This window comes from Euleptes europaea, chromosome 8 (genome assembly GCF_029931775.1).
Source record: "Euleptes europaea isolate rEulEur1 chromosome 8, rEulEur1.hap1, whole genome shotgun sequence".
NCBI lineage: Eukaryota > Metazoa > Chordata > Lepidosauria > Squamata > Sphaerodactylidae > Euleptes > Euleptes europaea.
This window is the reverse complement of record NC_079319.1, coordinates 58,200,616-58,213,391: the sequence shown is the minus strand read 5'-3', so window position 1 is coordinate 58,213,391 and position 12,776 is coordinate 58,200,616. Positions and strand designations below refer to the sequence as shown.

At 42.5% G+C, this 12,776-nt stretch overlaps 1 protein-coding gene across 2 annotated transcripts in view; it reads right to left on the bottom strand.

Annotated features, from left to right (window-relative positions):
• The window catches only part of GNAL (G protein subunit alpha L), a 160,776-nt gene that overhangs the window by 63,282 nt on the left and 84,718 nt on the right, over positions 1-12,776 (bottom strand). The gene's annotated exons all lie outside the window — the stretch shown is intronic.

Below are 12,776 nucleotides of genomic sequence, written 5' to 3'. Positions count from 1 at the left end.
ATCTGGGCCCTCGAGAGCTCTTATCTGGCCCATGAGCCAGCCGAGGCAGCTACACACACCCCAGTTCCGATCTGGGCTGGTGAGGCATGGCCCGGCCTGACTGACATTTTGTCATATCTGGCTCTTGTAACAAATGAGTTTGACCCCTGATCGAAAGAGCTGTGTAGCTGACCAAAGAAGAATATGTCTATTAACTTTGAACCAACCGTATTACTTGTGTTGCTAAAACAGATTTTGATTGTGGTAATTTACATTGCTTTTTAAAAATAATTTTGGCTTACAGTATCTTGTTAAGCTTTCACACCTATTACCCACTTACTAAGAATATGGCAGGAATGGTTTGTTCCTAAACTGGGTCTTCACTGTATGCCTTAGTAAAGCTGATACTACATATTAAGACGTGCTATTGAAAGTAAAGCTCTGAGTGGCGGCAGCTGAAAAGAAGAACTGGTAGGGAAGGTGTCAGTGAAATGTCCTACCTGGATATCCACTACCCTTGGCAAAACAGGCAGTAGAGTAGAATGCTCTAAAGGGGTGGGGCTGTGGCTCCGTGGTAGAGCATTAAGAGTGGTAGAGCATCTGTTTGGCATTCAGAAGGTCCCTCAATCAATCCCCGGCGTCTCCAGCGACTAGGAAAGTAGGTGATATGAAAGACCTCTGCCTGAGAAAGCCACTTATGGTCTGAGTCGACAATACTGACTTTGATGGAGCAAGGGTCTGATTCGGTATAAGGCAGCTTCATGTGTCCATGCTGCTAACCATTTCACCACACAAGTCAGGAAGAATTTATACTTGGATTTCACACTTGCCTACCTAATACTCTAGTAACTCAATCATGGATTCCCTTTAAATAGTAAATGGGCAACATTACTAAATGAAAAAGGATCACTGGGACATAATAAACACATTATGTTTGATATTAATTAGATGTACAAACAAAAGGTGAAGTAATTGCCAACCCTCTCTGTGCTACTTGTTCCCTAGAATTGTGTGTGTGTGTGTGTGTGTAAACACACAGTAGCGTAAGCCACAGAGAGGGCTCTCTAAGATTCTATCTGTATGCAATTTGTAGTTCTGTTTACATTAACTGCCACTAGGAGCTCTTAGAAAAGCAGCCACATTTTATTACATTCTGTATAAACCTTTTAAAATGCTCTGAGTTTTTATTTATTTATTTTCAGAATGTACTTTCAGGAAAAAGAAACACATCACGTGTACTGAACCTGTAAAACATCATAGGACTGATCCAGGCATCCCTATATTTGCATATGTCCAACTGAAAATCACTTGCATGTGGTTGGGACGCCCGACGGCCATTGAACTAGTTTGATTCTGCGTACTTGGATTGGCAAGACTATATGCTAGTTTCTTAGTCCTGTGCCTTCCCATGTACTTTATACATAATTTAGCTAACCCAAGTGGGATGGTTCCAGAATGCTTCAGTAGTTGTGAGGAGGCCCAACTGCACAGAAGCAATTTTATTTGGCAACCAAACTGCTGTGTATATGCATAAGTCAGCCCATAGAAAAATCTTCGATGATTGTTCCCACATTCAAATTAAACATTTTAATAATTTAACAAATCAGAGTTCCTATGTTGCCTGTAACTGATTTAAGATCTATGTTTATGATTTTAGCTTGCAAACTGTTATCAACCATCAACTTTCTTAGCAGAAATATATGTTAAGGAAAGGGTCATTAAAGGTAAAGGTCCCCTGTGCAAGCACTGGGTCATTCCTGACCCACGGGGTGACGTCACATCCCGACGTTTACTAGGCACTTTTGTTTACGGGATGGTTTGCCAGTGCCTTCCCCAGTCATCTTCCCTTTACCCCCAGTAAGCTGGGTACTCATTTTACCAACTTTGGAAGGATGGAAGGCTGAGTCAACCTTGAGCCAGCTACCTGAAACCAACTTCCGTTGGGATTGAACTCAGGTTATGAGCAGAGTTTGGACTGCAGTACTGCAGCTTAACACTCTGCGCCACGGGGCTGGCAGCTCATTCATTTGCCAGCCTCCGCCTCAAACAAATCTCCAGGAATTTCTCAGGCCCTAGACACAATACCTGTTACTGCAAATACAACACTATTACACAAGTAAATTGTCAAGTAATTAGCTATTTTATTCATTCGCTCAGTTCAAAAATAAAAATATTTTATTGTCTAATGGAAGAATCTTGGTATTTACGACTATTCCATTAGAACATAAAATATTTCACATAGTAGTAGATGTTGTGAAAGTGATACAAATATTAGCCAATAAATGGCATTAATTCAATGTTATTCAGAATCCTACATAGCTCAAAGCTGTTATACCCAATTGTGCAGTTATTGGCTACCAAAGGTAAGACAAGCATTCATTAAGGCACATAGAATTTTATCAATCAAATCTTTTTGTACACCACATTTAGTGCTTTTGCACACTATCCCCAATCCCAATAAAATAGTGAAACATAATCCATACATTCATAAATCAACACAAGGACTGCAATCTAAAGAAACTTCTTGTGCACAGTACAAAAACCTCATATACAGAAAGAACTTCCTTTGAATTTTCACCACAACCGCTTTTAACTCCAAGAAAGAGGAAGCAGTTTCATTTAGACGCATTTGTTTGCTTCTCAGAATCGCTGTGGTAAAAACTTAGAAAATACTAGGTATGAGTTGAATCCAGACTTCAGAGAACAGAGCAGAGATTGTGCAGAGGGATTTTCAGGAGACTGGAGAAGAAGACAACAGCAATAAAAAGAAATACCACTCCTGTGCCAGAAGAGTCTATAAGCATGATTTCTGCCAGTTCCCTCTTCCCACTGCAGCCCCCATACAGTTCTTGAGAGGCCCTGAACTTTAGGACTGGCTTTTGAGAGGTACAGAGAGCTGGAGAAAGAAGGGAGAGGCAGTAAAAATCCCTTCTTCGAGCTCTGCTCACGCAAACTGGATCCATCAACATGTACACTGTATACTATTCTCACCACCCCATAGGCACTTATAACTTGCTTGAACTGCGGCTCTCATACTTACTCTTTTGTGACTCTTTGAACTTCCTCAAAATAATCCAATAACAGCTGTACAGAACTGCTGCAGCTGGGTTGATGCTTACAAATAGAACGTGAAGGCAACAGCCCGCTCCTACTAATTACTTTTCAGCCACGAGTGTTTGGAGATTCACTGAGTCTGATCAGGAAGATTCCATGGCTAATGTATATTGATAAATCTATCTTCCATTAATTTGTCATCTTACAAGAAACTGAAGATAGTGGCCATCACCACTTCCTGCAGCTGTGAATTTCATAGTTTAGCTTGAATGCAGAACAAGTATTCAAAGGCGAGGATTCAAAGCACTATGAATGAAGAAGAGGTCACAATATGGAACGTTAAACCTTCTAGCTCACATTGGAAACGATGCAGGAAGTGTCTCCAGAAATAACAAATACCCCCCATGGCCTAATAACCGACATTTTACCTAGGCATTGTTTATTATTATTGTTGTAGTTTATTACTACCAAGCTATTATAGGGAGGAACATTAATAATTTGAGATATGCTGATGACTACATTATAGCGGAAAATAGTGAAGATTTGAAACGAGTACTGCGGAAAGTTAAAAGAGAAAATGCCAAAGCAGGACTACAGCTGAACATCAAGAAAATAAAAGTAATGACTACAGGAGATTTACACAACTTTAAGGTTGACAATAAGGAAATTGAAATTGTTCAAGACTTTCTATTCCTTGGCTCCACCATCAACCAAAAGGGAGACTGCAGCCAAGAAATCAGAAGGAGATTGAGACTGGGAAGGGCAGCCATGAAGGAGCTAGAAAATATTTTGAAGTGTAAGGATGTGTCACTGGCCACCAAGACTAGATTAATTCATGCAATCGTATTCCCTATTACTATGTATGGGTGTGAAAGCTGGACAGTGAAGCTGATAGGAAGAAAATAGATTCCTTTGAAATGTGATGTTGGAGGAGAGTGTTACGGATTCCGTGGACTGCCAAAAAAACAAATCAGTGGGTTATAGATCAAATCAAGCCTGAACTGACCCTAGAAGCGAAAACAACTAAACTGAGGCTATCGTATTTTGGTCACGTCATGAGACGACAAGAGTCACTGCAAAAGACAGTCATGCTAGGAAAAGTTGAGGGCAGCAGGAAAAGAGGAAGACCCAACAAGAGATGGATTGACTCAATAAAGGAAGCCACAGCCTTCAATTTACAAGATATGAGCAAGGCTGTCAAAGACAGGACATTTTGGAAGACTTTCATTCATAGGGTCGCCATGAGTCGGAAGCGACTTGACGGCACTTAACACACACACACAGCTATTATGCTGTCTACTGTAGGCAATTCTAACATTTTACTCCAGTACTATAGTATTTAAAAAACAACAGCAACAGAACTGGGAAGTTGATCTGAAAGCATACTCTGCATAATCCTGAATTTTAACCATAAATCACCAACAAAGACCATTTATTAGTGTCACACCAGTCCAAAATTCCACTGAATAAAATTTGTACCTACATAAGCAATAAACCTTCTTATTTTGGGCATTTGTACTGCTTCCCAACCACACATTATACTAAGTTGGGGATCATAAGAGCAGGGAATAATTTAATTGATCTTTAAAAATGTCTAATTCTGAACATAGCCCCAGAATGTGGATCAAAAAATCCACACAATGGGACCATATAAAATTAGGGAAGAGCTTTCTATAATCTTTGGGACCCCCTCCTCCCCCCATCCCAGATCCACAGAAAAACCTGGTCTGGAAAAAAAGGCAAGGGAGATTTTTAAAAGCCTTTGAAGTTAAAGAAAAAACGAGATCTTGTGACACTATGTTATGATGTCACACAACCATCTAGCACCCCCAGTTTCTAATGCCAGTTGTCTGGAAGGGGACAAGAAGGAGGCAGCGAAGACAGCTGCTAGAGACAGGCTGATGACGTACAGGTGCCAAGACATTGATCTACAGGTACCAAAGAAATTGGTGGCAGATGGAATTGGAAGGGCCAGTGGCAACACCTTCATTATCTGGACAGTAATGGCAGGAGAAAGAGCAAAATGCTAGTCCTGTGCACTTCCTGCCCTGAGCCTCCCCAGCACCACCTACAACAAGCAGGTGAACACAGAAGAGTTGGAGCTAAAATCTCTGATCAGCTGCACAGCTATGGCTGGAGAGGCTCAGAACAGAAAGTATGCAGGTCCGGCTTTATGCTCAATGCCTCCCCCACCAGTCTTCAGTTCTAAGCCCCGCTCCAAAAGCCATCATAGGCCAGCTAATCAGGGGAAATTTGGAGCTGGATGTGCACCCTACATGCTTTCAGCTCCAAGCCCCTCCATCAGCTGGCCAGCCCCATCTGATCCAGGAGTACAGCAGGGGAGGAAGTAAGGACTAGTGGAGGGTGAATCTTGAATTTTAGTGGGTTCCCCTAGTCTTTCTATTTATTTTAAAACAAGCATATTCTCCTCAGCCTTCAAGACAAAGGGAGACAAATTTAAATACATATATATTTAAAATACATACATTGTACTTGTCCAAACTGTGTTTGAGATGTCTATGGCCGATTATGCATGCTCACTTTACCCTTCTTTATTCCCCGTTTCAGCCAGGATCAAAGCAATCTGGGTTGGGGAAAACTGTATGTATTGGCTTGAATGATCAGGGAATAAACTGTGTGCAAATCGGGGGCATAAATACAGGAAAGCAGTCTCCCAAGTTCAAATCAAGTCCCGCCCCTTTAATTGCTGGTCTGTGATTGGCTCACCTTGTGAGAGAACATTTCCTTCCCCCCAGACTCAACTGCTGCATAAAAAAACATTTTAAGAACAAAAAACAAAAAATGGAGCCATTTGAAAGAAGGGGGGGGGGAATCCAAGTCTTATTTTAAAAAAGCCTTTCTTTCTCTCAGAAAGAGCTCCCAGGAAGCAGGAAGCAATTGAACCCCTGCCTCTTCATAATTGGCTGTGAGAGATGCCAATCTTCGCTGCTTCCCCTGTATGGCTATCAGCAAACAGAACAGAAGAGGGGTTTGGAAAGGGGGCGGGGAAAGCTCAATGCGAGGCAAGTGTATGCACGCTCTCTGGATCTGGTTTCAGCTAGGAAAGACCGTTTGACTCCGGCAAAAAGAGGAATGGGAAAAGCCGAGTTCGTTTAAGGTTGAAACGGGGTTGATCCAAAAAGGAATGAGGTAACGTGCATTTTCAAAAACTTGATCCTGGCTGAAACAAGGAATGAAGGAGGCTAAACCGACCATGCATAAGTGACCCATATCTAACCAGGACCTCTCTTCTAACTAGGACACAATCAATACAAACACCATGCACAATGTAGCCAAATGTATACACTTTACTATTTTCAACAGGAGAGAGCTAAGCACGTGCTTGATTTTCTTATTATAGTCAAAAGTACATAAATATATTTATATTGTTCACATTATTAGTTTGAAAACTCGTTCAGAGTTGGAACAGAACAGCTGCATAGTAACCAAATGTCTGAGGCGACAATCTTATTCATACAACCTACTGAACTCAGTGTAACTTGCTTCTGGATAGACAAGCATACGATTGCACTACAACTACAACACTAAAATCAAAATAGTGAACTGATAAAAGTTGTTTTAGGTACACTAATTTAAGGGACTTTTTACTGTATCAAAATTAACAAACAAAAATAAAATATAGACATATTTGACTCCAAAAACCGTATTAGGACATATCACATAAATCATTTTAAATGTTAGAAACATGGGGCTACTATAGCCCATTTATTTTCATCTGTGGTGGAGTTGCATAAAAACAAAATGATTTTTGGTCACACAATTATCAATTCCTGCACAATATTACTCATAGTGCAATCCTTATCAGAGTTACACTACTCTAAGCCCACTGAAATCAGTGGACTATGAAGGGTGTAACTGTTTAGGATTGCACTCTAACAGCCCATTCCTGAAGGGGGGTAGTTAGTCAATGGCCAGGGACAGCGCAACTGTGCCACCTCCTAAGAGGCTTCCCAGCCGGAAAAAAAGAATTAAAAATGCCTTTTCACAACCCCCCCCCAAACTCTCCCATTGAGTTTCACAGGGCTATGCCAGCTATTTTGCTGATGTAGCAACGCTGCAGCATAGAGGTGTGTTCCTGGGCCGAAAGGGGTTTGGAAGCTGACTAGCATTAGCTCCGCCCCTGGGAATGCCCCCCCCCCAATGCTGGTGTGGGCCCTTGCTTCTGGGATTTTGCTGCCCAGGCAGCAGTGCCATCAGCCGAGGCCCACACAGATGTCGCCCCCCGCGCCGGCATCTGTTGCACTTATCATGGTGCAAAGTGGCACAGATGCCGGTGCAAGTCACGCCAGCTCCTATAGCGTTTTTGCCCCCCCCTTCAGGATTCCACGGTAAATATACTTGACAAATTCCTTTAAAATAGAGAAGGTGCTGCTAAAAATGTGTTAGTGGTATCTAAAATTGTCTGGGCTCAATACTAGAAAATGGATTCAGTACCATCTACTTCTGAGTGGTTAAGAAAATACCTGACATAGTAAAATGGAGAAACTGCCTGAATCATGCATAGGCAAACGAGGAATATAAACCTCAGGACAGATCAGCAAAATTGAATGTACGTACTATCTGGAATACATATTGTAAACAACTACTGCTAGAAAAACACTTTGTTATTCATTAATACACATGTATATGTATTTTCTTTTTCTTGACACTAACTTTGTTACAAAAGGGAGTATTCTATTATAATATCATTTTCTCATTTGTATAATGAGATTATTAAGAGAACACCTCATGTGTGCAACGAAGAATGATATCCATACCCCTCACTCCCACTCCTACTTCCTTTGGCATATATTCATTAGAAACTAAGAAGAGGAGTGTGAGTAGGAGTGGGACCCGTGTGGATGGAAATGTCAAATATGGTAATCTATTACATAGGAGCTCAAACAATGCCATCTACATGCTGAGGGTAGGGAGTACTGCAAAAAGCAAATGAAACTTCCTTCTCCTAGCACCATGATGGCATAAAAGCCAAGAACAGGGCACTTAGATCGGAACAAAAACCTTCTTTGGTCTTTGAAATACTAATAAAAAGACAGTGAAGGTTGTCAGGAAGCTGTGACCAGTGAAAGAATAAGTACCATTATATGATTACACTATGGATCAGACGTTGGTAAAAAATGGTGCCAAGTCTTCAATGAACTCAGATACCAGAAACACTCTTCTTATTCTCTAGCATATTTGAACTATAGTTATTGGAAACATTAAGGAGAGGACAGTACATTCACTGAGTAGGTGCTTCGATTAAATGATGGAAGCGCAAAAGACCCTTTCCCTTCCACCTCTTGTACAACATCACATGCCACTCTTAACCGCTGTATCATGCTGACTCTCTGTCCAGAAAAGTAACATAAGGAACATAAGAGTTGCCAACTCTGGGCTGGGGAATTCCTAGAGATTTGGGGGTGGCGCCTGGGAAATGTGTGGTTTCGTATGGACCTCAGTGGGGTACAATGCCATTGAGTCTACCCTCCAAAGCTTCCATTTTCTCCAAGGGAAACGGATCTCTGTCGTCTGGAGACCAGCTGTAATTCCAAGAGATCTCCAGGACCTACGTGGAGGTTGGCAACCCTATGCCTGATTAACTTGTGCAAGCCAGGCCAGGTAGTCTTGCTTCTGTCTCTTCACACAAAGGGCTGCCTTACCACTCGTCCGCCATGCATACTAGAGGGCAGGGCTAGTGAGCTATGCACCAGACTTAAGCATGCTGATTGACCTTCAGTTAATATATTCTGGTGGGGAGGGGGGAAGTCACACTGGTCTAGGTCTAACTAATTTTCAATCAAGGTAATAAGAGTTATCTGCACTGGAGGTAAAGGAGAACATTTACAGATCCGGATTTTAAATTCTAATTGTATTGTTTTGGCGGTAGTAGTGATTGTTGTTGTTGCTGTTGTTATTATTACAAATGGTGAGTGGGAAGTAAAACAATTAGTATTTATTCAAATTTAAACCGCCTTAAAACAGTCCTGTATATTGTCTGTATATTTTCAGAAATGGCAGTGATTTCAAAAGAATTCTTTTGGTATTCCAGGGTTTTCAGTATCATTTTATGAGACCTATTCTTAGAACGAGCAGTATCTCCTAGGCAACAATTTCTGATGGTGTCTTAACCCAAGTAAGAAAGAAGAGCGTCAAATGATTTTAAAGGGTGGAATCAAGAGCTGGCTTTATGCTTACATTTTCCTAGGAATATTTTTAAATTCAGAAGCAAGTTTGAAACCTTGATTTTGACTCCCAGTCCTAACTGTTTGCTCACTCGATAAGGGCTGGTGACAAAACAGCAAGTGTCCTTCAGCTCTCTACAATAGTTCCTGGATACAGTCTGGTGATTTATTGACCTTTTTTTTAAAGTTTTTGCTGCAGTATTTCTGTTAGTATTACCAAATATTTTGAGATAAGAAGAAAAAGAAGAGTTGATTTTTATACCCTGCTTTTCTCTACCTTAAGGAGTCTCAAAGTGGCTTACAAGCACAACGCCTTCCTCTCCCCACAGCAGGCACCTTGTGAGGTAAGTGAGGCTGAGAGAGTTCTGAGGGAGTTGTGACCGGCCCAAGGTCACCCAGCAGGCTTCATGTGGTGGAGTGGGGATTCAAACTTGGTTCTCCAGATTAGAGTCTGCCGCTCTTAACCACTATACCATGCTGGCTCTCTGTCCAGAAAAGTAAAAACATTTTAAGAAAAAATATATATCTTCCTCTTTCACTCACACATCATTGTTGCTAAAAAATTCTAACTTAATGTGGAAAATGTTTCACTTTGCTAATAGCTTTTCAGGCAGACTGTTTATATGCATAAATGTTGTAAAACGCTTTTGAGAACTTTATGGTCAAACAGAATATGAACATAAGACATACAAAAGTGAATTTCACCAGAAAGGGCTTCATCAACACCAGATAAGACAGCTATCTCTTTCAAAAATCTCAGAAAACCCCCTCCGACTAGGGAAGCATTTTTATGAGTTGCTTCCTTACTTTCACAACAGAAGCTGTAACTAACCTTGAGAAACAAGTAACTAACTTGCACACAGTGGCACTCAGGCATCAGCCCATCATGCAGAAGAGTAAAAAAGGATGTGGGATTAATCAGGACAGCAAGAGAGAGGTGTCAAAAGCAGTGCGTATGAATACACAGTGCGTATCACGATAGAGCTGTGTAAGGATGATTGTATCCTAACAAAGTGTTGGTGGCTGTGAAAGCAGTGAAGGAAGACTGTTTCCTCCCAACATATTTTTCATTTAGCCCACGAAACCAATACATTAAAGCAGGGGTGGGGAACGTCAGGCCCGAGGGCCGTATAAGGCCCGCGAAATCATTTGGTCTGGCCCTCCATGGGTCCTGGCTTATCTCTAGCTCAGAAGGATGCTGCCCTGCCTGAATCTCTTGGGCCCAGCTGGGGATGGCAGAGCTCAAAAGCAAGTCACTCTCTGTGGCAGACAATTCGAGCCATCTCCGGTTGTGCCTCTTGGCTAAATGTTTGACCAAATATAGCAGGCTAATTTTTAAGCTGATAATTTTGTATGGCCTGCAAATGATGTCATAAATATCCAAATGGCCCTTGGCAGAAAAAAGGTTCCCCACCCCTGCATTAAAGGAAGTTTGTTTCCTCTCAACTCACGTTCGTTACTTGGCTGATGAAGGTAAACTTTTTAGTGAAAACGCGTAAGATTATTCCCGAAAAGGCGTTTCCACCTCCGAGATCACCGGGTCTCCCGGTCTCCCGACACAAACTGAGTCTCCTGGCTCCATTCCTGCCAGGAGTTGGCACTATGCACCTTTCATACGCACTGCGTTTGACGCTTCTCTCTTGCCATCCTGACTACGGCCACAGGCTTTATTGCCGTTCTACAGAGCAACTGGCACCTCTCTCTTGCCATCCACGTCTACAGGCTTCTCTACAGCGCGGCTTTCAGCTGCGCACGCAGCTAGGCTGAAGTTCTGCTGTTTTGTTTTGTGGTTGAGAACTCTTCGGGACCTTTCCACAGTCTTATTTTTCATGTATGGTTTATGATTGACGTAGGTCGTGGATTGTGTGACCAATGTACTTTTGTATTTGTATTTGAAATCATAGTAACTGTTATTGTACAGCAAAAAAACTTTTTGTTTAAAGTGTGTGAGCATTGTGCTGATTTCCTATTACTTCAATATTATTACAGCACAGTGGTTATTTGGTCTGAGAATGGGTTAGGTATGTCAAACATAAGGCCCGTGGGCTAGATCCAGGCCCTTGAGAGCTCTTATCAGGCTCGCAAGCAAGCCACCTCCCCCACACTCTCGATCTGGGATAGCAAGGCATGGCCCGGCCCAACCAAGGGACATTTATGTCATATCTGGCCCTCGTAACAATAGAGTTTGACACCCCTGGGTTAGATATTGGGTGAAAAGTGAGCCTTCACATGTCTTCTCAAGAACCCTTCTGCACACTTTGCCCAACATCATATCTCCCACTCCCATACAGCCCTTATTCACTGCTGACACAGCAAACCAGGTAAATAAGTCCAACCATAGCAGGCACAACTAGCATACTGTTAACAATAAACTGTCTGAAAGCCAGAAGCCTTTCTAGGCTTGAGCAGCCAGGAGATGATTGATTAGGAGGAAATGCCCAGCCCCTGATGGCAAGTTCTCTAGCAGATGGCAACACAGTACAAGGCAGTAGCTCCTTTACAGTCTTGAGTAGCCAAGAGAACTTTGATCATTACTAAATAGCTTGTCATAAATTGAGAACATGCAAACTTGAATTAGGTTAGAGGTCCTACCAGGACTTCTAAATCTCATTGATTTACCACAGAGGAAGCAGATAGCCAAAGTGTAGAACAGGGGTGGGGAACGTCAGGCCCGGGGGCCATTTAAGGTCTGCGAAATCATTTGGTCTGGCCCTTCATGGGTCCTGGCAGATCTCTAGCTCAGAAGGATCTAAGACTGGTGATCCGCCCACTCCCGCGGACAGGAATAAACTATATTCAAGGCAGATGTGAGTTTGTTTTGCCGAGAAAAGGAACCTTTTCCCGCCCTTGCGGAGGATTCGTTAACTGTGGAGCTGCTAAGACCGCCCAAGAAACTGTGTTTACCTTTCCCACCCAGGCCATGGAGAAACGTATTCCCTCTGTACTACAAGAGGGCTGGGGCGGAAGTGGCGACAATGGAGGGGTTAAAGGAGGCAGGGCCAGAATACGTGGTGGGGGGGGGGGTTCTTAGCCAGTGTGTCCTCATTTCATCCCTGCAGGTGGAGGTAGCAGGAGCCGGCTGTAGAATCTGGCCCCGACCATGCGGAACAGGAGCAACTCTGGCATGTGGCTGGACGGCTATGCCTGGCTGGTGTAACAGACCATCCTGTGCCACCAGGTGAGTGCGCCACTGGTTGAATGCCTGCCTACTTGCCCACGTGGGGGGGGGTCATCTGGGGCAGCTGCCTGCTTGGGGCTTGGTTGGCTAATTTTTAAGTTGATAATTCTGTATGGCCGGTGAATGATGCTATAAATATTCAAATGGCCCTTGGCAGAAAAAAGGTTCCCCACCCCTGGTGTAGGAGTTAACCGCTATCCTTGAGTCACTGAATGATGAAGAAACATCCTTAATACCTTTACTAATATGGGTATTTTAAGAGGAAAAAGTGACATCTGAAGTAACCCTTAGATAACTTAAAGATAAAATGCAACTTAAAACATCATCTCTAAGTTTGTAATATCCCTGAAAGTGACTGAGAAGCTTCAGTTTTCATTATA